This window comes from Cervus canadensis, chromosome 16 (genome assembly GCF_019320065.1).
Source record: "Cervus canadensis isolate Bull #8, Minnesota chromosome 16, ASM1932006v1, whole genome shotgun sequence".
In the NCBI taxonomy this organism is placed as follows: domain Eukaryota; kingdom Metazoa; phylum Chordata; class Mammalia; order Artiodactyla; family Cervidae; genus Cervus; species Cervus canadensis.
In genome coordinates this window covers 50,337,726-50,363,846 of record NC_057401.1, presented here as the reverse complement: position 1 = coordinate 50,363,846, position 26,121 = coordinate 50,337,726, and the positions used below count along the sequence as shown (strand labels likewise).

Sequence of the window (26,121 nt, the reverse complement as noted above, 5' to 3'; positions counted from 1 at the left end):
TTGAATATTTTTTTTTTTAATTACGAGACTAATATTGTTAATGCCTGTGGATCAAGTTTATAGTCCTGTGAAATCCCTGCTGTCATAGAGTTTGTACTGTTTCATTATTTTTCCATCTCATATCACTAGATATAAGAACTACTGACATCCAGTTTTCATTTTTTTATCATTAACTGTTCTTTAATTAATGAACACTTTCCACTAGCTCTAGGGGACTATTAAATTGAAGTTTAATTCTGAAAACACACATTGTTGAGGAGTATAGTAATGACTAAAGAAAAAAATACATAGTTTGGTAAATCTTATATATATGTGTATTAGCTTCAGAATGTATTTGCTCAAAAATGTAAGTAGTATTATTAAGGATGAATAGTCTTAGTCCTTGGAGAAGGCAATGGCACCCCGCTCCAGTATTCTTGCCTGGAAAATCCCATGGACGGAGGAGCCTGGTGGGCTGCAGTCCATGGGGTCGCTAAGAGTCGGACACGACTGAACGACTTCACTTTCACTTCTCACTTTCATGCATTGGAGAAAGAAATGGCAACCCACTCCAGTGTTCTTGCCTGGAGAATCCCAGGGACAGGGGAGCCTGGTGGGCTGCTGTCTGTGGGGTCACACAGAGTCGGACACGACTGCAGGGACTTAGCAGCATTCTTAGTGCTTATGTCTTGAGTTTCTCATTGTTTGGATAAAAACAGTAACAATTGCAATAAACATTATATAAATCTGTTGCTCATTAATTTTTTTAGGTTCTCGGCCAGACACCATTTTTCATAATTCATGAGTTCTGTTCATTTTAATACAGTTGTTTCATGGCCTGAGATCCAGTTGCTCTGTGCTGACAGTTCCCATTACCTAACAAACTTTTCATAAAAGGTTTAAAAAAGTATATAGAAACAAAGAAATTATCAAGTTTTTTAGCTTACCTAAAGCTAGTATTGACTAATTCTTTTTGATAAAGATGAACAGAAAATGTTCTAAAACTTGCTATTATACTAAACTGCAAATCATAAACGTACTTAGAACTTCTGTAAATGTATTTTAAATATGTTATAGTTCTAATATACTCTTTCCTTGTTCTATGTCCAATATTTTTAAGGAACTATTAATGAAAATAAAGAATTAGAAGTCATTTCCAAATTGCAACCAGGTTATGCTCTACAAGTTCATTTGTAAAGCCACTGTTAAAATTTGGAACATATTTCCCCATAAAACCTGGGTGATGAATGTGGTTAGGACACAAAGCCAACCTGCAAGATTCTACCTAAATCAAAATGTAATTAAAATGTACCATCAGTATCATTATAGAACCTGGCCATTATTTATCCAGCTGCTTCTTTGGGAAACAGTTTCCAATTTCTGACTTTGAAATTAGAGTACTTGAGCTTCATCTGTCTTCTTCATATCTCAAATTGTTTGCACAATTTTACTTGCCTTTCTCCAACCCCAGCATACAGAAGCTTCCTCTTCAGTTATATAAATTGAGGTCTTTTATCAGTATGGAGAAACATCTCTCAGTGAGAAACCATTTGCAGTTACAAGATCTTCATAAATCCTATAGTTATCTCTCAGATTTGCCTTTAATGCTGCATTCTGTTTTGTGGTCCTTTTGTGTTTCTGCATTTTTCAAGAAAGCAGATCCTCAACTGTCATCATTCAAAGGAATTAAAGACTCCCTCCACAATACAATTTTTTTTTTTTATAAATTCAGGAAAGCAATTCAATACCTAGATCATAATCAGAGTAAGTCTTTGGGTATCAAAATATGTAGAATTGATCATAGGAATATATTTCAAGATAACAAATTGAAAAATTGTTTCTCCAGATGGGGAAAGCAAGTCAAAAAGCAGTGCTCAATTGGATAAATAGCTAATTAACTCATACAGCTGGGGTAAAACATAGACCAGTGATGTTGTGTTACCATCTGAAAATTTACCTGAAAATTTAGTATAAAAAATCTGGGGACTTTTCCCCTCTATTAATATTTTCCTAAAATAGATGTATATACTTATAACTTCAAGTACCTGCCCAGATTCTCAGCTCTAATAGGTTTTGACAATTTGAGATCACACCTATAAATCCTTCTCTTTTTCTATATGTTGTTAGATTATTCCCTTTATGGAGTAGTCTTTCCCATGAAATGGAACCATTAAATTATCTAGCACAAAAAGCAATTTGAGAATCAGGTGTTTCAATTGTCTTATTCAGCAAGTAACGAAAAGAAAAAATACTTAGGACACTTATAACTTTTTTCTGAATCACAGCCCATTTGATCAGTGTGCAGTTTGGAAGGAACTCACTGTCTTTTCTGCAGTAATGGGAGGGATGAGGACATCCTTTGTTTCCTAGAGACAAGCATACTCTTTTACAGATGCTTGACTGAATGCTGCCCAGGTATTGCAAAATTCTATTCAAATGATTTAAATACACGGTCCTTCAAAACAAACCTACCCTCCGACCATCACCCCTGACCCCCTGCATCAGTTCAGCTCAGTTCAGTCGCTCAGTCGAGTCCAACTCTTTGCGACCCCATGAATCGCAGTACGCCAGGCCTCCCTGTCCATCACCAACTCCCGGAGTTACTCAAACTCATCTCCATTGAGTCGGTGATGGCATCCAGCCATCTCATCCTCTGTCATCCCCTTCTCCTCCTGCCCCCAATCCCTCCCAGCATCAGGGTCTTTTCAAATGAGTCAGCTCTTCGCATGAGGTGGCCAAAGTACTGGAGTTTCAGCTTCAGCATCAGTCCTTCCAATGAACACCCAGGACTGATCTTCTTTAGGATGGACTGCTTGGATCTCCTTGCAGTCCAACGGACTCTCAAGAGTCTTCTACAACACCACAGTTCAAAAGCATCAATTTTTCGGTGCTCAGCTTTCTTCACAGTCCAACTCTCACATCCATACATGACCACTGGAAAAACCATAGCCTTGACTAGACGGACCTTTGTTGGCAAAGTAATGTATCTGCTTTTTAATATGCTATCTAGGTTGGTCATAACTTTCCTTCCAAGGAGTAAGCATCTATTAATTTCATGACTGCAGTCACCATCTGCAGTGATTTTGGAGCCCCCCAAAATAAAGTCTGACACTGTTTCCACTGTTTCCCGATCTATTTGCCATGAAGTGATGGGACCAGATGCCATACACACACACAAATAATATAAATTTTGCTTGAATTATCAAAAAAAAATAACATGAGGGTTGAAGCCCCTGGTTACATCTTGAAAAATTTTCTAATGTGTCATTATTTTGAGCATCAACTATCGAAATAGTGTTATATGTTGCTCTGTTTATAATAGGGCTTCCCTGATGGCTTAGATGGTAAAGAATCTGCCAGCAATGCAGGAGACCCAGGTTTGATCCCTGGATCGGGTAGACCCATTAGTATCTGGAGTAGGAAATGACAAACTATTCCAATATTCTTTGGACAAAGGAGAAATCTGTGGACAAAGGAGCCTGGCGGGCTAGAGTCAGACATGGCTGAGCAACTAACACACTGTTTATAATAATAAGACATATACACTTTTGTTTTTAATCTACATTTTCTAAACTACTTAGAAACTAGGAGTTAAAAAAAAAAAAAGCATACTCTCTTCTCAGCATTATTTGGAAGGGAGTAGAGAGAAAGGATGCTATTCCAAGTGTAAAGTTAAGCACTGCTAAAATAAAAATTCTAACCTCCAGATGTTAGAAATTCTGAAGCTATAAACCTTATGATAATACTTTCCCCTTTACTTTTAACTGGAAAATGTCTAATATTTAATCATGATGTGGAGATGTTTTACATCCAATGTTTGGATTCATAGCTATTTTTCAGCTTGTCTAATTTTTGTGCATGTTTGGAAGATATATTTTTTGTTGTTCAGGTGCTAAGCCATGTCTGACATTTTATGACCCCATGGACTGCAGTATACCAGGCTTCCCTGTCCTTCACTATCTCCAGGAGTTTGCTTAAACTCATGCCCACTGAGTCAGTGATGCCATCCAATCATCTAAACCTCCGTTATCCCCTTCTCCTCTTGCCCGCAATCTTCCCAAATTGTCATTGGGTAAAGCTGTTATGAAGAGATACTCAAATTATTTCAGTTAAGTTCTTTATTTCCTCGATGTTGCATATTTTAACATAAAAATAAATTATTTGAAATAATAATAAATACTAACAACGATAAAATTATAATATATACTATCTATTTGCAGGCAAGAGGAGAAGGAGGTGGCAGAGGATGAGATGGTTGGATAACATCACCAACTCAATGGACATGAGTTTGAGCAAACTTCAGGCAATGGTAAAGGACAGGGAAGACTAGCGTTCTCCATTTCATGGGGTCACAGAGTTGGACAAGACTTAGCGACTAAGCAACATACTATTTATTATTTTCTGTAGGCTCATCTGCTTGATTAACACAGGATGCTTGATAACAGCTAAACATCAGAACTACTGTGCAAGATACAAATTAATAAATCCTGGATTTAAGGAAGAGACACTAAAGTTGAGGGACAGAGTAACATCTGTGTCATCTGGGCATCCAGCCAGTGATGTCACCAAATTCTGTATTCTTCCTACATATATTATCTTTCCTCTAACTTCATAGGTTAAGACAACAATTATGATCTCTCCCAATTTCTAAGGACCAGGAATTTGGGAGTGACTTAACTGGGTGATTTTAGCTCAGGGTCTCTCTCAAGATGACATTTGGCTGGGCCTCCATTTATCTCAAGGCTTGATTGGGGCTGGGGAATCCACTTCCATGGTCACACACGGAGTCATTTGCAGGCTTTGATTCTTCTCTGTGTGTTGGATTGAGGTCCCCAGAACACTGACACATGGGCTTCTCTTTAAGGCGGCTTATACCATGACAGCTGAATTCCCTAAGAATGAATGGTCCAGGAGGGAGGGATGGAGAAAGGAAGAAAGACCCAGAATGAAAGCTGCAGTCTTCTTGTCACGATCTCTGAAATGATATGTCGTCAATCTCACCATATTCTATTATTAGACCTCAGTCACTAAGACTAGCCTACACTCAAGGAGTGGGAAATCAATCTCCATCATCTTGATAAGGGAGCACTAGAAAAAGTGTGGTTCTATTTTTTAAACCACCATACAACTCTTGTAGACTGTTTCCATTTCTGTTTTGTCACATGTAAAGTACCACATTTTTTTTCATGGAGGATTATGAATATAAAATTGAAGTCAGGAATCTCCTGATTCTACCCTGTTAATGTATCAGTTAACCTTCACAAAGTGGATAGTTTATTTTCTCCTCAGGAAATAAATCAATCCCCATGTTGCTCAGTAACTGTGGCCAAAATAGGATGTAATAAGAGGGAAATATAAAAAGTGCTGCTTGCAAATTGGTATAATTTACATTTATTGAAGAAATACAATATAGCATGAAATATATCCTAGTGAACTAGAACCCAAATTAGTCAGCAACACCATCATCATTCCTTTAAAGTGTTTCAGCTACCTACACAAAGCAACTCTGTACAGGTTTAATTACCCCAGAGTGCAAACAAACACATTTTCCTTATGGACACAGCAGCGGGAGCCTGTGCTCCATTAAGCTCTGTAATATGAACTGACGTGGTGGGGGTTTATGTGCTTTTCCTATCTTTAGAATTTGACTCACTGTTGCATTCTTGTATGTATGTTCACTTATTATGGATTCACAAATGGATATGGTCAGAGATTATTTCTAGACAATCAATCAATACTACTTTACTTGTATTAATAATTAATTAAACTTTGTAAGCATGGTGGGAAGGAAACTGGGAGACAAAATAAGTATTCTAAGAATGTGCTGTACTACAAAAGTCAAATAAAAGTACAAATATACCTGAAGGCGCTACATGATACAATCATTTATTCAAAAATATTATATTTAAGCAACATCCACTAAGTGTCCTAAAAATTGGAAGTAGAAAATGCATCAAATAGAGAAAGACCCAGCTCTTTGTTATCTCAAGCCAAGATGGTGGGGTGAGGATAGATACTAATCCAATAACCATGTAACCAATTATCACCCTAAAATATTCTAAATTCTAGAAAGAAGGCCTGGGAGAAGATATCTACCCAGAAACAGAAATGATTATCTAAACTGATACATAGGTAGCTACTCAGCAAACAGACTAGAAGTAGGGCCAAATTTCCAGGCAGAAGACAGAGCAACTTCAAATACCTGCAAGCATAAAGAGACTGAAAGATCATTGTGGCTGCCTCCTGAAAGAGCAAGTGGTGGGGGATAGGTGAATCAGTTGGGAATAGAAACTGGAGACCTAAGTGGGTGTGAGCTCCAGATGAAACTCTGAATTCTTATCCCCAAAGAGAGAGACATCATGGAAAGGAATTTGGTAGCTGAGTGTCATGATTAGATTTGCATTTTTTTTTTTTTTTAAATCTTACAAAAAGGAATAGGGAGGGGATTGAGTCCAGATAAAGCAGGATAGTAATTTGAACAAGGCTGCTGATGGTGAACACAGAGAAGGGTTAGTATATTTGTTATGGACTAAATGTTTGTGTGCCTCCAAAATTCATCCCTTGAAGCCTTAACTCCAAATGTAATAATACTTGGAAGTGAGACTTCAGGATATAAATGGTTTAGATGAGATCAGGAGGATGGGGCCCTCATGATGAGATTAGAGTTGCTATAAGAGGAAGAGACAGATACCAGAGTTTGCTTGGTCTCTTGACTTGTGAGGATACAGTGAGAAGGCAGATGTTATAATCCAGGAGGACTCTGATCAGGAACAGAGTCTGTGGCTCTTTGACTGTAGACATCCCAGTCACTGGAGCTTTTTTTTTTTTTCATTTATTTTTATTAGTTGGAGGCTAATTACTTTACAATATTGTAGTGGGTTTTGTCATACGTTGACATGAATCAGCCATGGAGTTACATGTATTCCCCATCCCGATCCCCCCTCCCACATCCCTCTCTACCCGATCCCTCTGGGTCTTCCCAGTGCACCAGGCCCAAGCACTTGTAAGAAGTAAATATCTATTGTTTAAGCTACTGAATCTATAATATGTTTTTATAGGAACCTGAGTTAAAACAATAGTCGTAGAAGAAGTGAACTGAATATATAGGAAGGAGTGAGTTGTCAATGTTATTTTTAGATGATATGCTTCAGCAGTAGATACCACAAAGGAAGAAAGTCAAGGAAGAGCTTCTGTTTAGGTTGGGGGGGGGGGTCTCGGGCAGTAACTACACACTCAGATGGAGTAGAACTTGAGCTGTCTTTGAAGTTTTAAGTCGGTAGGGTCATCTAAGCAGCTAGACTTACAGCCTTGGAAATCAGAGATGGCATCTGGGTTAGAGATACTCTTTGGGAGTCATTGATTCTAGATAAATAAAGGCATGTGTGAAAATGTTCAAGAAGGGAACACAAAGTAAGAAAAAAAGAGACCAAGGACTGCCTAGCTATTAAAGACCAACAATGTTTAAAAGCTTTGTATTCAAAGGAACAGCTATAGGGCAAGGGGTGAGGGAGGGTTCATTGCAGCAACTTCATATCCATTTTTCTTGAAGGAAGAGACAAACACGTGGGTGTCTGAGCCTCTGAGAGATGGAAGGATGAGAAAACTGTAGAGTATGGACTTAGTCAACAGAGGAGGACATGGTCATCTTAAATAGAATCACAATTGTGCAGGAAGGAGGCCAGATATAAACTGGAGTGGGGAAGGGATAGTGTCAAACTCGCAGAATAAAATTAAATGACTTATGACCGAACCTAATTTAAAGATCATGTTCTGGCTTTTCTGTCAATGTTCTCCTTCATTCCAGAAATGTTATCCCACATACAAGTGAGGAAAGAAATGCATTATTTTGCTAATAACCAATCTGTGTTATGAATTCACAGGCAGCAGATGTGATGGAAAGATAACATCTTTGAGTGGAAGAATGATGGAAAATGGTGTGAAGACACACTTGTCTGTGCTGACTCTGAAGAACTAGAGGCATCAAGGACAGTGTGGTGGGTGAGAGGCTGACTAACAGTGCTCAGGGCTCCAGTGCGCAAGGCTAGGAGGACAGACATTTCTGACAATAAGAAGACACTGAGGCAGGGGAATTCCTCAAAGGGAAGACTGAACCCCGAGCCTGAGAAACAAAACAGCAGTCAAAGGGTTTTAGACTTTCTTAGAGTGAGAAGCTTTCAAAACATTTGGTCAGGCAAGTGGCAGGAAGAAAACAAGCATTTTAAAGAAAACCAATTTCTTTTGCCCATCACCGTGGAAAGAAGGAACTGAGTGAAATGATAGAAAAGAGGCACAGATTTCTTAAAGGCAAAAATTGATGTACGGAGTACACAAGATACTTCTATATTTTATACTGGAAGAGAATTAGGTTTTCATTTTATTAGTCATGATTACAAGGATATGTAAAAATATGAATAAATTGAAATGAAATAGTAGGATTAAAGGAAGCCTAATGCTTGTCATTCTCCATATGAAAATTCTGATTCTAGAAAGAGGAAAAAATAAAAATGTATCCACTGAAATAATTGTCACTCTTATATTTTTGAGAAAAGATTATGAGAAAGAGAGGAAGGCAGGGACATAAAAGAGGGGAAGAAAGAAATAAACAAAGATTAAACTTGCAACAGAAGAATTAGAAAGACTTTTGTTGAAAATACTAATGATTTGCAGGATTCTGGATTTTCAGTGTCCTTGACTTTGCCCAGACTCTGGTCATTAAAAGAGTTTAAAACACAATAACCAAAAAAAATGACAAAAGAAAACAAACAAACCAAAAAGCCTTCTATTATGTCAGCAATATAGATCTGAAATTACAGAGTTGGTGTCAATGGCAGTGAGAAAAGATATGAGGGAGTTAGGAATATGTGCCTATAGAATTAGAAAGTAATTCTCAAGAGGTATTTAAACATAGATAGATTAAACATGATGTCCATCTAAAAGCAAATGGATGCTGAACTAAGACAGAGAGGAGTTCAGTCCAGTTCAGTTGCTCAGTCATGTCTGACTCTTTGAGACCCCATGCACTGCAGCACACCAGGCCTCCCTGTCCATCACCAACTCCCGGAGCTTACTCAAACTCATGTCTATTTGAGTCAGTGCCATCCAACCATCGCATCCTCTGTCATCCCGTTCTCCTCCTGCCTTCAATCATTCCCAGCATCGGGGTCTTTTCAAATGAGTGAGAGAGGAGACCAACAATATAAATCTGAAATTATAGAGAAGCAGTTGATTTAACATGTTCAGCTTTTTTTCCCCCATTCCAGTACAAGGAAACTATGCCATCACCGTCGTTGATGGCTCTTCTTGCTCCTGAATTAGATTAGGAGTTTGTCGATTTAGAGTAGGTATGGTGAATGAACTGATTGGGCTGGGGAAGGGATAGAAAACAAAAAAGAAAAATCAAAACAAAACTACCTGCAAATGTACTGGAAAAAAGTAGGGTAGGTAATGACACAGGGACAACTTAAACCTGTCAAAATATAGTTCTCAAAATACCGAGAACACTTCTATCATATAATAGATTGTAAAATTGTGTCAGAATTTACTTAACTCAGGAATGATGGAAACACACAGATGACTACATCAATTCAAAAGAGATGCAAAATAACATGGAATTGTAGTTTGAAGGGAAGAAAGGAATACTGTGACACACTTATACAGTTTTAGACAAATGTAAAATATCTGGTCCCGAATCAATTATATAAAGCTATGTACTCTACCCAGTCATGCCTTATGCTCCCTGTAAGAAAATGCAATTATCATGATATTAATATGTTTGCTTATTTTCATATTTATATATTTTAATCCATATAAATATATCTACAGGCACAGTACTAAATCTGGCATTTTTTGTGTGTGATTTGTTGTTGTCAAAAGCAGTTGACAACATAGATAGCTAGCCAGTATGACAGTGGAGAGTATCAGAAACAATAAAAGCAATTTGAATTTCATGCTTATTTCAGCACATAAGAATACAGGATTCTTTAGGGTTCAGGAAACACTTTTTGCCACAAGAAACAACAAATAGCAAGTCAATATTTCATAATAGCTGGAAAGAAACAATGACGCACACAAACACAATCCCATTTTCTGCCAACAATGAGCACTACAGTAGTTGAAGTTGGTCACTTAATTTCTTTTCATGGTAATATTGCTGAAATTAGTTTCTCCCTATTACAGTCTTAATTGCTCTTTTTTTCCTATTTGAAGGAACTAATAAAAATCACTTATATGACCTACATAATAGAGTTCCACAAGGAAAGAAGCATCTGTTCCTATTAGGACAGTAAATATCCTCTTAGAAAATTAGTGGTAGAGAAGAGCTTTGATGCTGCTCTAAAACATACTTTGTCTTAAGGAAAAAATAAAACTGGCATTTTTTTTTTTTTCACCCAAGTCTGCCTTTGACTTCCTAGTCACTTTAGGGACTCCTTCATTTTCTTTTGAAAATTCCACTGGTGTTTCCCATCATATCTTAATTATTTCTCTTTTCTTTCCCTCCATCCATCCCTCATTAGAATTTTAGGATTAGAGTTTTGGAGAGATTGGGATTGACATATGTTTACTACTGTGTATAAAATAGATGGCTAATGAGAACCTACTGTGTAGCACAGAAAACTATACTCAGTGCTCTGTCATGACCTAAATGGGAAAGAAATCCAAAAAAAGAGGGGATATAAGTATATGTATAACTGATTCACTTCGCTGTACAGTGGAATCTAACGCAACATTGTAAAGCAACTACAAGGGAGCGCTCAGTTACTTAAGTCATGCCTGACTCTGTTCTCTAAAGCGACTATGCACGCACGCTCAATGGTTTCAATCTCCTCCCACACTTCGCGACCCTACCAACTGTAGCCCACTAACCTCCTCAGCCCACGGGAGTCTCCAGACAAGAACACTGGAGTGGGTTGCCTACCCTCCTCCAGGGGATCTTCCCCACCCAGGGATTGAATCTGCGTCTCCTGCATTGCCAGCAGATTCTTTAACCTCTGAGCCCCTGGGGAAGCCCAAAGCAATTATACTGCAATAAAAATTAATTAAAAAAAAAGAATTGTGAATTTATTTTTCTACAAAGTCTGAGGCCCCAGGCTGCTTCCCTTCTATTTGCACAAGATCCACTTCATTTGCCCTCTTTCCTTTATAGCAACTAAACTTGATCTGTTTGGGAACTCAAATTGCCCAAAATATTGTCCTCCCTTCCTGCCCTTTTTGTTTCCCAAGCTTTGTTTCTGGAACTGTCTTTTAGGACAGTTCTTTTAAAATATTTTAAAATACCACAGTCTTTTAAAAATGTGATACCTTCTGTCAGAATTGAAGCTGAAACTTCTAGTCTTTCTTATTAATGGGTCTGATGGTGGTTGTCAATGGTAAAATGAAATTCAAATTGGGAGGGGAAGGGCCTCAGCCTCTGACCATGGAAAGAGGCTACTTAAGTTGTGCCAAGGAGAAAAGTGAATCAAGGCTGATCTGTGTGGGCTACACACAGTTCCAATTTTAATTTGAAAAAGGTTGACTGTGAGTTCCCAGATTATTTTCTAAATTGTTATAGTCACAGAATATACAAATTACTGAATACCAGTGATAGAGCTTTACCAATGTAGTATAAACTCTCTCTCAGATGAATTATCCTCTATTTAACATCCTTAAGAGTGGTATTTAATATTTGATGGGGCACTTCAAAGTTTCACTGTTTCCCACTGCATCCTAGGCCATTTCCATTGGGGTGGCACTATTTATAGATATCCCAGATCTGCTTTTAATAACATCCACCCTAATAACATTTGAAAAATTGAACCTATTTTGCATTTCAATTATTTTAAGACAGTTAACCTGATTATATGAATTATTTCATCCATATGTGTATATGGTTTATATATACATAGCCATGTATATATGGCTACATAAATGTTATTTTCTTTTAATTTTCTTTCATGGCTTTTTCTTTTCTCATTGGATATACTTTTAATCAAAGGAGATATTATTTAACTGTCTGAACAAACACCTAGATTATAGTTAGGGTTTAATAAGCATCTATTCCCTATTTTTTCTATGAACAATATTTTTGTTTTTGACATTCATTAAGCTTACAAGTAATAAAATGTCTTGATTTTACTCCACAAATCACTCTTTCCATACATTAATCTTGTGAATGATTTTATAGATGCATCCATGCTTCCCTTGTGGCTTAGCTGGTAAAGAATCTACCTGCAATGCGGGAGACCTGGGTTCGATCCCTGGGTTGGGAAGATTCCCTGGAGAAGGGAAAGGCTACCCACTCCAGTATTCTGGCCTGGAGAATTCCATGGGGTCGCAAAGAGTCAGACACGACTGAGCGACTTTGACTCACTCACTCAATGTTAAATCCTTCAAGTTGCTCAGGCTAATGTATTGAGGGAGGGGGCCTTGAATAATCTCTCTCTCATATCATCCATTAGCTTCCTAACTATTCTCCTGCTTTCACTGTGTCCAGTCTGGTCTAACCTTCACAGAGCAGCAAGGGATCCCTTTAAATCCTAAAGATCACTCCTTAGCTGAAAACCATAAGAAGCCAAATGTCCTTTCTGCTGGCCCACTGGGCTGTACAGGATCTCAGTTCCAGTAACTTTGCTGACTTTCTGTCTTGCTGCAATGCCCACCACACTCCCCACGTTCACCACGCACACTCCCTTATTCATCCTGGGACTCAGATCAATGTTCCTTCTCTTAAGCCCCACTTTAGGTCTTCCTCTTTTGAAAAAAATTATTTTGGGATAACCACATGAATTATTTCTTCCTCTTGTCCAAACTCTTACTCAATGCCTATCTTCTTAGTGAGATACCTCTTGACTCTGGTATTTAACAGTTCAGCCTGCAGTTCCAGAGTCATCCCTGGACTAATTCTCTTCCCCCATAATCTTCACACTTCATCCAGGCACTATCACTTTCAAAATAGTGTATGGTATGTTCATTGTTATTTTCTGTTTCTTCCAGGTAGAAAAGCAGACTCACAGTTCATGAATGTAGGGACCACTGTCCCTATATATCCCTGATGTGATCTAACTCCCTGACATAGTGTCTGAAGTTTAGACAAATAATAGCTGGTTTGTTTTGTTTTTCTAATCCAGATTTCACATTTATTCTTATAAAATTTTATTTTGGTTAAGTTCTTGGAGTCATTAAAGTTTGTGTAGGGCATATGATTTTTTGACCTTATCAACCAATATTTAAGACAAACCTAGCAACCTTGTTTAACTTGTATATTTTACATACACAAATTTGCTGCTAAGAATTCTTTTTCTCACAGCCAAGGCCAAGTATAGAGCTGTGTACCACGCTCATTTTAATCAAGATGGCACTGTTCCTATAAACAATTTTTTATGAATATTCTATTAAAATAAAATATTTAATGATCAATGCAATCACAGTCCACATTTCCTTAAAATATCCCTGAATTATTTTGAGAAAACCCATCAGCTGCATGACTGAACTCAATGTGTATTATGTTTGCATTTTCATTTAATTTTACTAGGCCCATGATAACATTTTTTTTTCAGTTTGATACAACTGAATCATAGTGGCATCTAACAATTATCACTGCTTTTATTTTTAAGAGCTCACAAATGCACTGGGCATTAAGAAAAAAAAAAACAAAAACTTTTGAAACACAGTGACTAGGATTCACTTTATGTGCTTTAGAAAACAGGGAATCTTATGTCAAATTCTGGGATTTTTTTTATTCTCATTTTTTCATCATTATTTGCATGTTTTTCTCATTCATTCATTCATTCATTCAGTCAGTCATTCAGTTTCTCTTTCATAGGTTAATAAGAACCAATGGATACAAATGCACATTAATATACATCAGATTAAGGCAAGAACTTATTATAAGTGCTTTCAAGGAAGGGTCTTATATTATTTATAGTCACATTTCTTAATTATCTGAAAATTGTACAAGTAGGTAATCTAAAAACACTAGCCGAACTGTAATACATCACATAATATGGTCAACATTCCATTTTTATTATTTATCTCTTTATTGCAACTCAACAAATTTGAATGAAGCCTCTATGATAGGCAACTACTAACAGACATTAATTCTTGGGAAGTTGAGAAAGAGAAATAGATGTGAAAGAAAGACTAGTATGAGAAATTCTTCAGGAGCTTACAATTGTATAGGAAAGTAGGCAGTATCATTATTCTAGCATCATCTTTCAAAAACAGAGAACTTTATATACTAAAGAAATGTGTGTATGTCTGAGGGCACACATACATTCTGTCAGAATATGCTGGTGTCACCCTGACTGCCTGATTTTAAAAATTACAACTTCAGAAAATTAATAACTCCCAATGTGTCAAAGATTTGGCTGTTGCTAGTTGATACACTCCTAGACACTGTGAGTCCACATCCATCCTTAAACATGATTCAGAATTTACTGATTAGATATTATTGCAATCCTTCATCAGAGTTAAATACTTCATATATAAGAATTAAGGGTTTAAAACTCTGTTATCTTACACAAAATCTTTGAAATAATTCATGTCACAATGATTTCTCTGTAAAATAATTAATATAATCTATCATGACATGCTTACGTTTTACTCTAATGTATCAAGACTCATAGTCATATATTATCACACAGATACCAGGACTGGGATGAAGATGATGGAACAGAAGGACATGGAGCTCACCTCCTCCCACAAACACAGACATCATATTTGTTTGCTTAGCTGTGCATTAACAACTGCACTATAATACCTCCCCTGAAATATCAACTCCCCCCAAAATGATGGGAAATGAAAAAATTTTATGATTAAATAATTGAGCTGTGAAGTTTTAGTTCTTTTTCTTTTTTATAATTACTTGATCAAAATCAGATCATTCCTTTAAAAAGTTTAAAAATACCTCAAAAGTATTATTAGTTAGGTTTCTGTCTGTGTGGTAGGCCAGTTATCCTACTTAAATTTTTGCAGATGTTAAATGGTTTGCTGGAAAATAAGACATTCATTTCTACTTTAACTATATGACTGAAGTTTTAATGCAATATGAGAAGGAAAAAAATGGTGATATGAATATAAAGATCATTACAAAGTATGGACTTACTACTGATACTCTGGATTATGTTTTCTAACACAGAAATGGAAACAAACAAAGAAGTGAAAGAAGAAATAGGCCTACCAAGGACTAAGCATGTTGAAGTGCTTCTATGGCAATTATCTTCCCTTTTCTAATACATCGAGAGAATTAGCTGTTACTATATTATAAGGGAACAACAAGACTTTTTTGAATGCAGAGTTCCAAAGAATAGCAAGGAGAGATAAGAAAGCCTTCCTCAGTGATCAATGCAAAGAAAGAGAGGAAAATAATATAATGGGAAAGATGAGAGATCTCTTCAAGAAAAGTAAAGATACAAAGGGAACATTTCATGCAAAGATGGGCACAGTAGAGGACAAAAATTGTATGGACCTAACAGAAGCAGAAGATATTAAGAAGAGGTGACAAGAATACACAGAAGAACTATACAAAGAAAGATCTTCATAACCCAGATAACCACGATGGTCAGACATCATGGAATGTGAAGTCAAGTGGGCCTTAAGAAGCATCACTATGAACAAAGCTAGTAGAGGTAATGGAATTCAAAGTGAGCTATTTCAAATCCTAAAAGACGATGATATGAAAGTGCTGCACTCAATATGCCAGTAAATTTTGAAAACTCAGCAGTGGCCCCAGGACTGGAAAAGGTCAGTTTTCATTCCAATCCCAAAGAAAGGCAATGCCAAATAATGTTCAAACTAACACACAGTTGCACTCATCTCACACGCTAACAAAGTAGTGCTCAAAATTCTCCAAGCCAGGCTTCAATAGTACGTAAACTGTGAACTTCCAGATGTTCAAGCTGGATTTAGAAAAGGCAGAGGAACCAGGGATCAAATTGCCAATATCTGTTGGATCATCAAAAAAGCAAGAGAGTTTCAGAAAAATGTCTATTTCTGCTTTACTGACTATGCCAAAGCCTTTGACTGCGTGGATCAACACAAACTGGAAAATTCTTCAAGCAATGGGAATTCAAGACCTACCTTACCTGCCTCCTGAGAAATCTGTATGCAGGTCAAGAGCAACAGTTAGAACTGGACATTGAACAACAGACTGGTTCCAAATTGGGAAAGGAGTAGGTCAAGGCTGTATATTGTCACCCTCCTTATGTAACTTATATGCAGAGTACATCACATGAAATGCCAAGCTGGATGAAGCACAAGCTGGAATCAAGATTGCTGGGAGAAATATCAATAACGTCAGATATGCAGAGGATACCACCCTTATGGCAGGAAGCAAAGAACTAAAGAGGCTTTTGACGAGAGTGAAAGAGGAGAGTGAAAAAGTTGGTTTAAAACTCAACATTCAGAAAACTAAGATCATGGCATTCGGTCCCATCACTTCATGGCAAATACATGGGGAAACAATGGAAACAGTTAGAGACTTTATTTTTGGGGGCTCCAAAATGACTGCAGATGGTGACTGCAGCCATGAAATTGAAAGACGCGTGCTCCTTGGAAGAAATGCTATGACCAACCTGGACAGCATATTAAAAAGCAGAGACAGGACGTTGCCAACAGAGGTCTATCTAGTCAAAGCTATAGTTTTTCCAGTAGTCATGTACAGGTGTGAGATTTGGACTATAAAGAAATCTGAGTGCCAAAGAATTGATATTTTTGAACTGTGGTGTTGGAGAAGACTCTTGAGAGTTCCTTGGACTACAAGGAGATCAAACCAGTCCATCCTAAGGGAAATCAGTCCTAAATATTCATTGGAAGGACTGATGCTGAAGCTGAAACTCCAATACTTGGCCACCTGATGCAAAGAACTGACTCATTGGAAAAGGGTCTGGCAGGAGGAGAAGGTGACGACAGAAGATGAGATGGTTGGATGGCATCACCAACTAGCTGGACATGAATTTGAGCAACCTTCAGGAGTTGGTGATGGGCAGAGAGTCATGGCAAGCTGCAGTCCATGGGGTCGCAAAGAGTCGGACAGGACTGAGCGATTGAACTGATATTGATAACTTATTTCTATTACATTCAGAGAATAGATGTTACTATATTATAAGGAAACAATAAGGCTTAATAGAAAATACTGTGTTAGCAGATCACTTTATGATTCTATTGATAGTTTCCAAAAACTCATTCTAAAGTAATTACAGACACAAAATCAGAAAATATTTTCTATACCATGATATCTGCAAGTACCATACTGTAACTCTCTGGTTAAATATCTTGCTGTTTTTGAAATTTGAAAGTTATGATTCATGATATCCTATTGAAAATCTAATTTTCTCTTTGATCTTCATCAGATAATTGAAATATCAAGAACTGCAAGCAAACTAATAATTTAAACCATTTTGAATATGCAGAAATTGAAAGAGATGACAATTCATTGAGTACCATGGAAGAAGTACAGCTTACATACTGGATATTAAAAGGTATGTTTTGGATCCAGCTGTACAGTGGATCCAGCTGTCACTACCACCGTTTCCTGTAAAATCACCGTTCATCCAGGGTGTATTCACAAAAGTTTGTCTTTCTCAAATAATACATATTAGACAAGATATATAGCCATACTTTTCTCATCTCTGAAATTACATGGCAGAGAACAATGCAAACACATACACACACAATCATAAGGGGATTTAGTGCAAGACTAACATATCATTTCAAAACAATGGGGAAAAAAGATAAATCACTTCAAACTATTTCTATGACAATTGGTTAGTCATCTAGTAAGGAATAAGGTTACTACTTCAAGCAGGATACAAAAATAAATTCTGTAGAGATCAAAAAATTTTGTTGTTGTTGTATAGTCGCCGAGTCATGTCCAACTCTTATGACCACATGGACTGTAACCCGTCAGGCTCTTCTGTCAATGGGATTTTCCAGGCAAGAATACAGGAATGGGTTGCATTTCCTTCTCCAGGGGACCCTTCCAACTCAGGGATTGAACCCATGTCTGTGTCCTGCATTGGCATGTGGATTCTTTACCACTGGGCCATCAGTCCAAAAAAAATTTACACATATATATAAAGTGCACTTGACAAAACAAGAAGACAAATTTTTGTAGCTTAAAGTCAGAAATAACATAACAATTATAAACTCAAAAATACAAATGAAAATGCTGATAAATCCAAGTATATAAAAATAAATATGCATAAAAGCAACAACAATATAAAGTAAAAGAAAAAAATATAAACCGGAGAAACATTTGCAGCTCATCTCATGGACAAACTGTTAATTATCTTAAAACATATAAAATTCCTGGAAAAGTAAGGAAAAATTCAAAACTCAGTGTAAAATTACACAAAGAATACAAATATTTCACCACAAAATACATGCACAATCTTATGAAAAGCCATGGAACCTCAGTCATCATTAGAATAATTCATAATTAAAACTACAGGAGATTTTACACTTATTAAACTGTCAAATATAAATTTTAAAAACTATGTTGGTAATAAATATGTATGATAAATAAATAAAGTATGAACTCTAGCAGAGCGTGGAGGACAGGGAAGCCTGGCATGCTGCAATCCATAGGATCTTGAAGAGTCAGACATGAATGAGCGACTGAACAACAAGAAAATATGAAGAGAAAGACTGTCATATAAAAATTCCTCAGTTTTACATGGAACACTGCTCAGTGTTGTGTGCCAGCCTGGACTGGAGTGGGGTTTGGGGGAGAATAGACACAGGTATTTGCATGGCTGAGTCTCTTTGCTGTTCACCTAAAATTACTACAGCACTGTTAATCAGCTTTACCCCAATACAAAATATTTTTGGTGTTAAAAAAATTAAAATAGACATAAAAGAAATTTGTCAGTCTTAATTTTTAATACAAGAAATATCAGTAGATAAGGTGCATACAATGAAAAATTCTTTAGAACCTTTAATACGTTTTAGAAGTATAAAAAGTTCCTAAAACCATAACATTTGGAAACGACTGACTAGAGTAAAGGAAGACCCATCGTATTTATCTCTGGATCTTGTTAAGGACAAAGATAACACCAATCATTTTTAGGAGTGTGTAGGTAGAAGGGGGTGGATGATGGTGAGTATTACTGAAATAACTGTTTTACAAATGAACTATTTTTTTCTCAGTGAATTGTCACAACTAGTCTCACTTTGCAAGGAGTGTGTGTGTGTGTGTGTTTTTTCAGAATAATTAATCTCATTTGTCTAATATAAAACTGCCAATGGAAATAGCTCAACAGGGGAGTATAAACAAAAACATTTTTTGTTCTGTTCATTTTTCATGTGTATTCTTCCTTAGCTCGGTCAACTGAAGCATATTAATACTTCTCTCCATCAAGCTGTGATATGGTTAAATGAGCTTGAAATTACTACAAAATAGTGCTTTTAAAAAATGGTCGAAATGTTCACAAATGCTAAATTTAAAAGCACCAAGCTTTTTTCAGTTAGAGAATTTTGTGGCTATTACTGGAGATCAAGCCTGTCATAAGAATCAAATGCTATCATTCAGCTTAGTATTATATCTTTGATCCTGGCAGATCTATGTTTTTGACATAAAAATCAAGCCAAACCGCCTCCCTTTGTCTGTTCACAAGATCCTTGTTGACTTGTGATGGAAAAAAAAATGCAAAATCACTGAGATGCCGTATACTACTTTGGTGAATTACTTTTCATCTTACTTCTATACCTGGGAATTGTTCTTTCATCCCAGAGAAATCTGTTTAAACTCTTCAAACTCCCTGTGTTTAATTTTACTAGCCTTTGAAACATTTATTCTTCTAAAGAATACATGAATAATTATTAAGGAATCAAAAATTTGAGCAAAAAAAAAAGTGTTATACATCTTTTTCTTTATATCATTAAAAATATCCAAGATGCTCCTGCCTTGTGAGATAGTTTTAGAAGAATAAAAAATCAATTTACCCAAATTAATTATAAATTGTTATATGTTGAGCCATTGGTAAGCTGCTGCTGTTTAATCACTAACCCTTGTCCAACTCTTTGAGACCCCATGGATTGTAACCCACTTGGCTCCTCTGTCCATGGAATTTTCCAGGCAAGAATACTGGAGTGGGTTGCCATTTCCTCTTCCAGGGGATCTTCCCGACCCAGGGATCGAACCTGCGTTTCTGGTGTCTCTGATATTTCTTGCACTGGGAGGTGAATTCTTTACTACTGAGCCATCTTAGTAACTCTATTGGTAATCTATCCTTTTTCATTTTTCATTTAGATGGGTGGCAGTTTTAATATGAGTTCTGTTGCAGTTCTTCACTAGAAAAGTACTCTTCATTTGGCTCTGGGTAGACTGTGGTTGCTCTGAGTAGGGTACAGCGGAAGCGACACTCAAGTCTAGTTCTGAGAAGCCTAAGATACTTCCTCTCTGCTTCTTGAGTCCTGTGATGTCTTATAAATCCTTAGACTGCCCCGTTGTAAGGAAACCCAAGGCACATGACAAAGTGCAGGCATTCCAACTGACTCAAGGCCCAAGTGAAACCAGCCTATGATCCTAGACTCTGGATTCTAATGAAAATCTAAGACTACAATTATGAAAAAGCTGGATCGTCTTTGCTCCCTACCCTTCTTTATCATGTATCTCCAACTCAGCTCAAAGAACTGAACTGGACAGTATATAAACTGACAATGCAGTTATTTGTAAAGCCCTAAGAAGGGGACGAAGGAGGATGAGGTGGTTAGATGTCTTCACTGACTCAATGGACTTGAGTTTGGGTAAACTCCGGGAGTTGGTGATGGACAGGGAGGCCTGGTGTGCTGCGATTCATGGGGTTGCAGAGTCGGACATGACTGAGCGACTGAACTGAACTGAAATACTGTGCACAAAACTCTTTAAAAATCTGAAACCATACTTAAAAGATGTCCTACTCTATCACAATGTAGTCTTCTCAAAAGGACAGCTTGGGAAAACTTCAGATTTAGAGTGCTGAAATTCCGGTAAGTGCCTAAAGCTATTGTTCACCTCTGGTGGAAACGTGGCTGAAGATCAAATGCCACGGCAGCCCCCGTCATACACAGGAGCCGTAAGAGTTGAGTTTCGTGCTGAACAAGCAGGAAGAGTGTGTTTTACAATGAAACTCTAAAATGATTATTTTCTTGGGGCCATTGCCGTAGTGGCTTTACATTTTATTGTATGGAATATAACTTACACACACTGAGTGAAGCTGTGAATACAATGTATTTTCAATCATGAATCTGTAACACTTATCAACAGTAAGCATTAACAGTAAGCCAGCTTCCTTTGTATCTCAGATGGTAAAGAATCTGCCTGCATTTCAGGAGACCTGGGTTTGCTACCAGGGCGGAGAAGATCCCCTGGAGAAGGGAATGGCAACCCACTCCAGTATTGCCTGAAAAATTCCGTGGACAGAGGAGCCTGGTGGGCTATAATCCATGGGGTCATAAAGATTTGGACAAGACTGAGTGACTAACACTTTCACTTTCATTCACAGTAAAAAATATCTTTAGTTGATGACAGAAACCATTACAGGAGAGGTAAGCTCCTACAGGTATGCTCTTTTGACCCTGGATTATTTTCCCTAAATCACCAATCCAGCATATATTCTCTCCTTTCTCCCCCTACTCAGGTTTACTCTCTGTTTTCAAAATATCCCCTGGCACTGTTTACTTCCCTACCCCAACATTCTAAAAGTGATAGCACTTAAAATTCTATTGACTGCTGCTATGTTGCTTCAGTCGAGTCAGACTCTGTGCGACCCCACAGACAGCAGCCCACCAGGCTCCGCCGTCCCTGGGATTCTCCAGGCAAGAGTACTGGAGTAGGTTGCCATTTCCTTCTCCACTATTGACTGCTAGGAATCATCTAATATAAGGTTAGAATCCAGCTAAATATAGGAAACAAGTAAGATAGATGATAGCAGCTGGGTGAGCATAAGAGAACAGAGGAGGTGACTGAAGAGAACTGAGGAGCTCTTACAGAACCTAAGAATCTAAAAGCAAGCAGATCCAACACTCCTCACCGGGAATGCATCTCGAAAACTTGCCATATGCTCTATTTGGCTCTCTCTATTCAAAATGTATTCTGCCAAAACTTGGAGAAACTCTAGGGACTCAATAAATCTTTGCTCTTCACTTCATCTGAAAGATAGCTTAAATAATTTTTAAAACTACCATAAAAATACAATGTCAAAATATATTTTATACTAAGTTAGACTGTGGGCAACCATTAACTCACTGTAAGTTAATTCCAAGTAAACTGACTTTTGTGCTGGCCTCAGAAAAAAGCTGCTTCAACCATCCCCATTTAATTGAAAAGAATCCTGAGTTTGCTAAGTATGATCTTAAAACATCGACGACAGGTAATTAGTCACGTTTGGTAATCACAATTTTCTCAGTTTTGCAAAAGTAGAATAAAGCAAAACAAAAGGATACTTTGGAGACTGAAGTTAATATAAGATAAACATTTTTGTTCATAAACCCTAGTTTTTAACTTTATTATCAATCAAGAGTTTCATTTTTCTAATTGAATGACTATACAGATTATAGGTAATAAAATTGACTCTCAAGTATGATTTCATTGCTTTTATTTATTTTCTATACAATGAGTCTGCAAAAGACTTGGTATAGCATGAGCTTGCCTTTGTTACGAAAATGAAAATAAGTAATTCAATTTCAAAATTTTACTTCTTTTTTAATATTTGTGTTTGTTTGTTTTTCTTCTGGGGAAGAGATGTCTAGGGATTTGAAATTTTCATGGTTAGGAATAAAGTTAATTCTTTTAAAATGATATAAAAGTAAATTTTATTTTCAAAATAGAGAACATATGCATAAGTAAGGCCATATTTAAATAAAGGAAGCCAATGGTTAGATCATAATCTGATTAACCTAAAAATTGTTTCATTCATTAAAGAAAAACAAATCTTAAATAGATTGCTACAGGATTATTTTAGTCAATAGGCATATTATTGGTCTTGATAGTGCTCAGAAATTTAGCTCAGAATTTTATACTGAGTACTTATTGTGTAATGACTTCTTTAGAGTATACAATAATAGCAATGACTACTAGTGATTATTGAGTGCTAATCATGTAATCAATAACTGAAAAGCTTAAGATTTCACCCTGCTTGTAGGCTAAATCAGGGACTTCCCTGGTGCCTCAGTGGTAAAGAATCCACCTGTCAATGTAGGAGACACAGGAGATTGGGGTTCCATCCCTGGGTGTGAAAAACCCCCTGGAGAAGGAAATGGCAACCCACTCCAGTATTCTTGCCTGGGAAATCCCGGGGACAGAAGAGCCTGGAAAGCTACAGTTCATGGAGTCACAAAAGAGTCAGATAAGACTTTGCCACTAAATAACAACAAAGCTAAATTAACCTACTTAAGAGCTTTTATAAATGGTGGCATGTGACATGGAATTCCAAACTCAGATGCAAGACATCACTACTCAGCAGATGGCATCAGCTTCATGTTCACATTAGTTCTCACCCCACAGATGCCACGGGACCATGTATTTGCTGCACATAAATACATTTACTAAGGGACCTCAAGTTTAGAAAACTCCAGTCTTTTAAAGATTTTAATTCCTAGGAGACACTCTCAGTCTTTCTCCAGGATGGAGACATCATCTTTATTATACTGCTCGGGAAATAATCTCCTACATGAAGAGAGATTCGATTTTCTCTATTTTATCTCTGATCTGTGGTTTTTACGTGGATGTCAAAGCTTTCTTGCTCAGAAGATGTAGAGAAACACAGGAGACTCAAAGAGAATTCTTTCCTAAAGCATGTTCCAGGTTGCATGCTAAACAGTTGACATGTGGTAACTCAGTTCATCCCCACAAAACTGTATAACATATTGGACTCTTGTCCTCACTTTACAGAAAAGATTAAATAACTTGCCCAAATCAAAAGGCCTGGTGGAGTACGAGTTCAAGATGGGAAGTCTCTGCAGATATTAAACTCTCAACTTATATTGACTCTTTAAATACATAAATGCAGTCAATACCTTAGCAATAAAGTATTGCCTTTAACATTAAAGATACATGATTGTGAAACACAGTATGAAAACAGATATAAGAAAAATTACTGACACATATGATTTTAGTAAAAATTTTAGTAAAATCATATGTTGATGAATACCATAGCAGGATAGCTGTTTTCTAACGAAGGATGGCAATTTTGTCAAGACTGTGTGTAAAAAGTTTTTTTCAGGGGAAAAATTACAAATCTGATATGGGTGAAGAAATGCTTAAGACATTTATCCCTAGAATACTGAATAATTTACATGATGTACACATTTTTCTATTGAGCATGTAAATATATTGTAAGCCTTTGCCCTGTCTCTGACACAGAAAACGTCATGCCTTTCCTAAAAGTCTGCTTTATTGTGAACCTGAGCCTTTGAATAGAGACTTTGGCCACTAAGCCTATAAGAGATTTCATGTCTATTAAATCCATTCTATTTTATTGTGTTTATTTGAGATGAAACTATTTATTTACACAACTTTCTTTTTGCTCATGCAGAGCTCCTAAGGACACAGCACACCAGGCCCTATGTTGCATGATTTATTTCCGTGGAGAAGCTCAAGCAATACTCAAACACTGTGAGGAGGACAAAAGCTTGTCCAGATTACTTATAAAGAACCCCTGTGGCTTTCAGTGGCTGCAGTCCAAAGACACTTAGACTGAATTAAATTGTGCCCAAACATTTACAACAGATATTACTGAAACTGGATTTTACTAAATATGCTGCACACTAAGAGTTTTTCATTTGTTTGAGTTTTTTGTTTTTCTTTTTTTTCCAGCACAATAAATTATTGATATAAATGAATTAGTGTTGGTAAATACTTAGAGCCTGGCCTGCTGCAGTCCATGAAGTCACAAAGAATTGAACACAACTGAGCGACTGAACAACAAATACTTAGAACAGAGCCTGGCACAGAAAACTTTACGTAAAAATGATATGAGTTTGTCAAACAAAATGAAAGATGGGCATCCTAGACATGGTCAAGGTATTTACTTTTGCATTTGCTTTAGAAATTGCCAAACACTCTATAAATTTCACACGGAAAAAATGAACTTTTTTTCCTAAATGTTCTATAGAACATGGAATGGAGTGTGCCCAGGTACATGTCACTTGCATGCAAGTGATAGAATATTTTTTTAAGGAAGAAATGAATAATGGCTAAGAATAGCAAAAGAACAAAACACTGGGAAGAGATGCAGCACTGGGCTTGGGAAGATAAGAGTCTGAAGCGGGTGTTGCAATGAATCGCCTATAAGATGAACACAAACCTTGCCACTCAGGATCTGTTAATAAACTATTGACTATTCACTGAGCTGCCAGGCTCTGCAGAGTTCTTCCATGAGTTGCCTTGTTTAATCCTCACCACTGCCTTGTGGGTGGCGCTAGTGGTAAAAAAAAAAAAAATTCGCCTGCCAATGCAGGGGACTTAAGAGATGCAGGTTTGATTTCTGGGTAGGGAAGATCTTCTGGAGAAGGGTATTGCAACCCATTCCAGTATTTTTGCCTGGAAAATCCCATGGACAGAGGAAACTGGTGGGCTACAGTCCAAAGGGTCACACAAAGTCAGAAATGACTGAAGCAACTTAGCATGCACACACTGCCTTGTTGATGGGAATGACTCTCCCAAATGACCCTCCCACTGTATAGCAGAAGATATGTAGTTACTGGCAATTTCAGAAACTGGGTTGAAAGAGAGCCCCAGCACTTTTCTTCTATTGCTTTTCAGATTTCAGTCTCACATACAACTGGTGTCCATCCTTAATGATATAGTGGAAGTGAGTATCCTTCCACACAATGGAAGTAACATTCCTTGGAATGCCATTCAACATTCTAAAAATGTTTTCTAACTTTTTATAATCAATGGGAGTCCATGGGCTAGCTAAGGTCACACACATTCATATTTTCTTTTTTTTACACATTCATATTTTCTTTTTTTTTTTTTTTTACACATTCATATTTTCTATGACCCATGGAAAAGAAAAAAAAGCCCTTTTCTGTCTTGTGACAAACACTCTCATAAGTTACTGATTCTTCTCATCAGCACTTGACAACTCAAAATACAGGTCTATGAATCGAATTATTTACACAGTTAGCTTAGTTTGGCATCAGACATAGATCTCAATAGCACCTAAATGCTCCACGCTACATATG

General features: G+C 37.0%; 1 protein-coding gene across 5 annotated transcripts in view; it reads right to left on the bottom strand.

The window, feature by feature from the left end:
• The window catches only part of CDH18 (cadherin 18), a 1,183,249-nt gene that overhangs the window by 457,621 nt on the left and 699,507 nt on the right, over positions 1-26,121 (bottom strand). The window contains exon 1 of one of the 5 annotated variants that reach the window (XM_043488847.1): positions 21,966-21,984. The exons of the other annotated variants lie outside the window; for them this stretch is intronic. The gene's annotated coding sequence lies outside the window, so the exon portion shown is untranslated. Of the gene's footprint in view, positions 1-21,965; positions 21,985-26,121 lie in introns of those variants that run through there. 5 annotated transcript variants of the gene reach the window in all.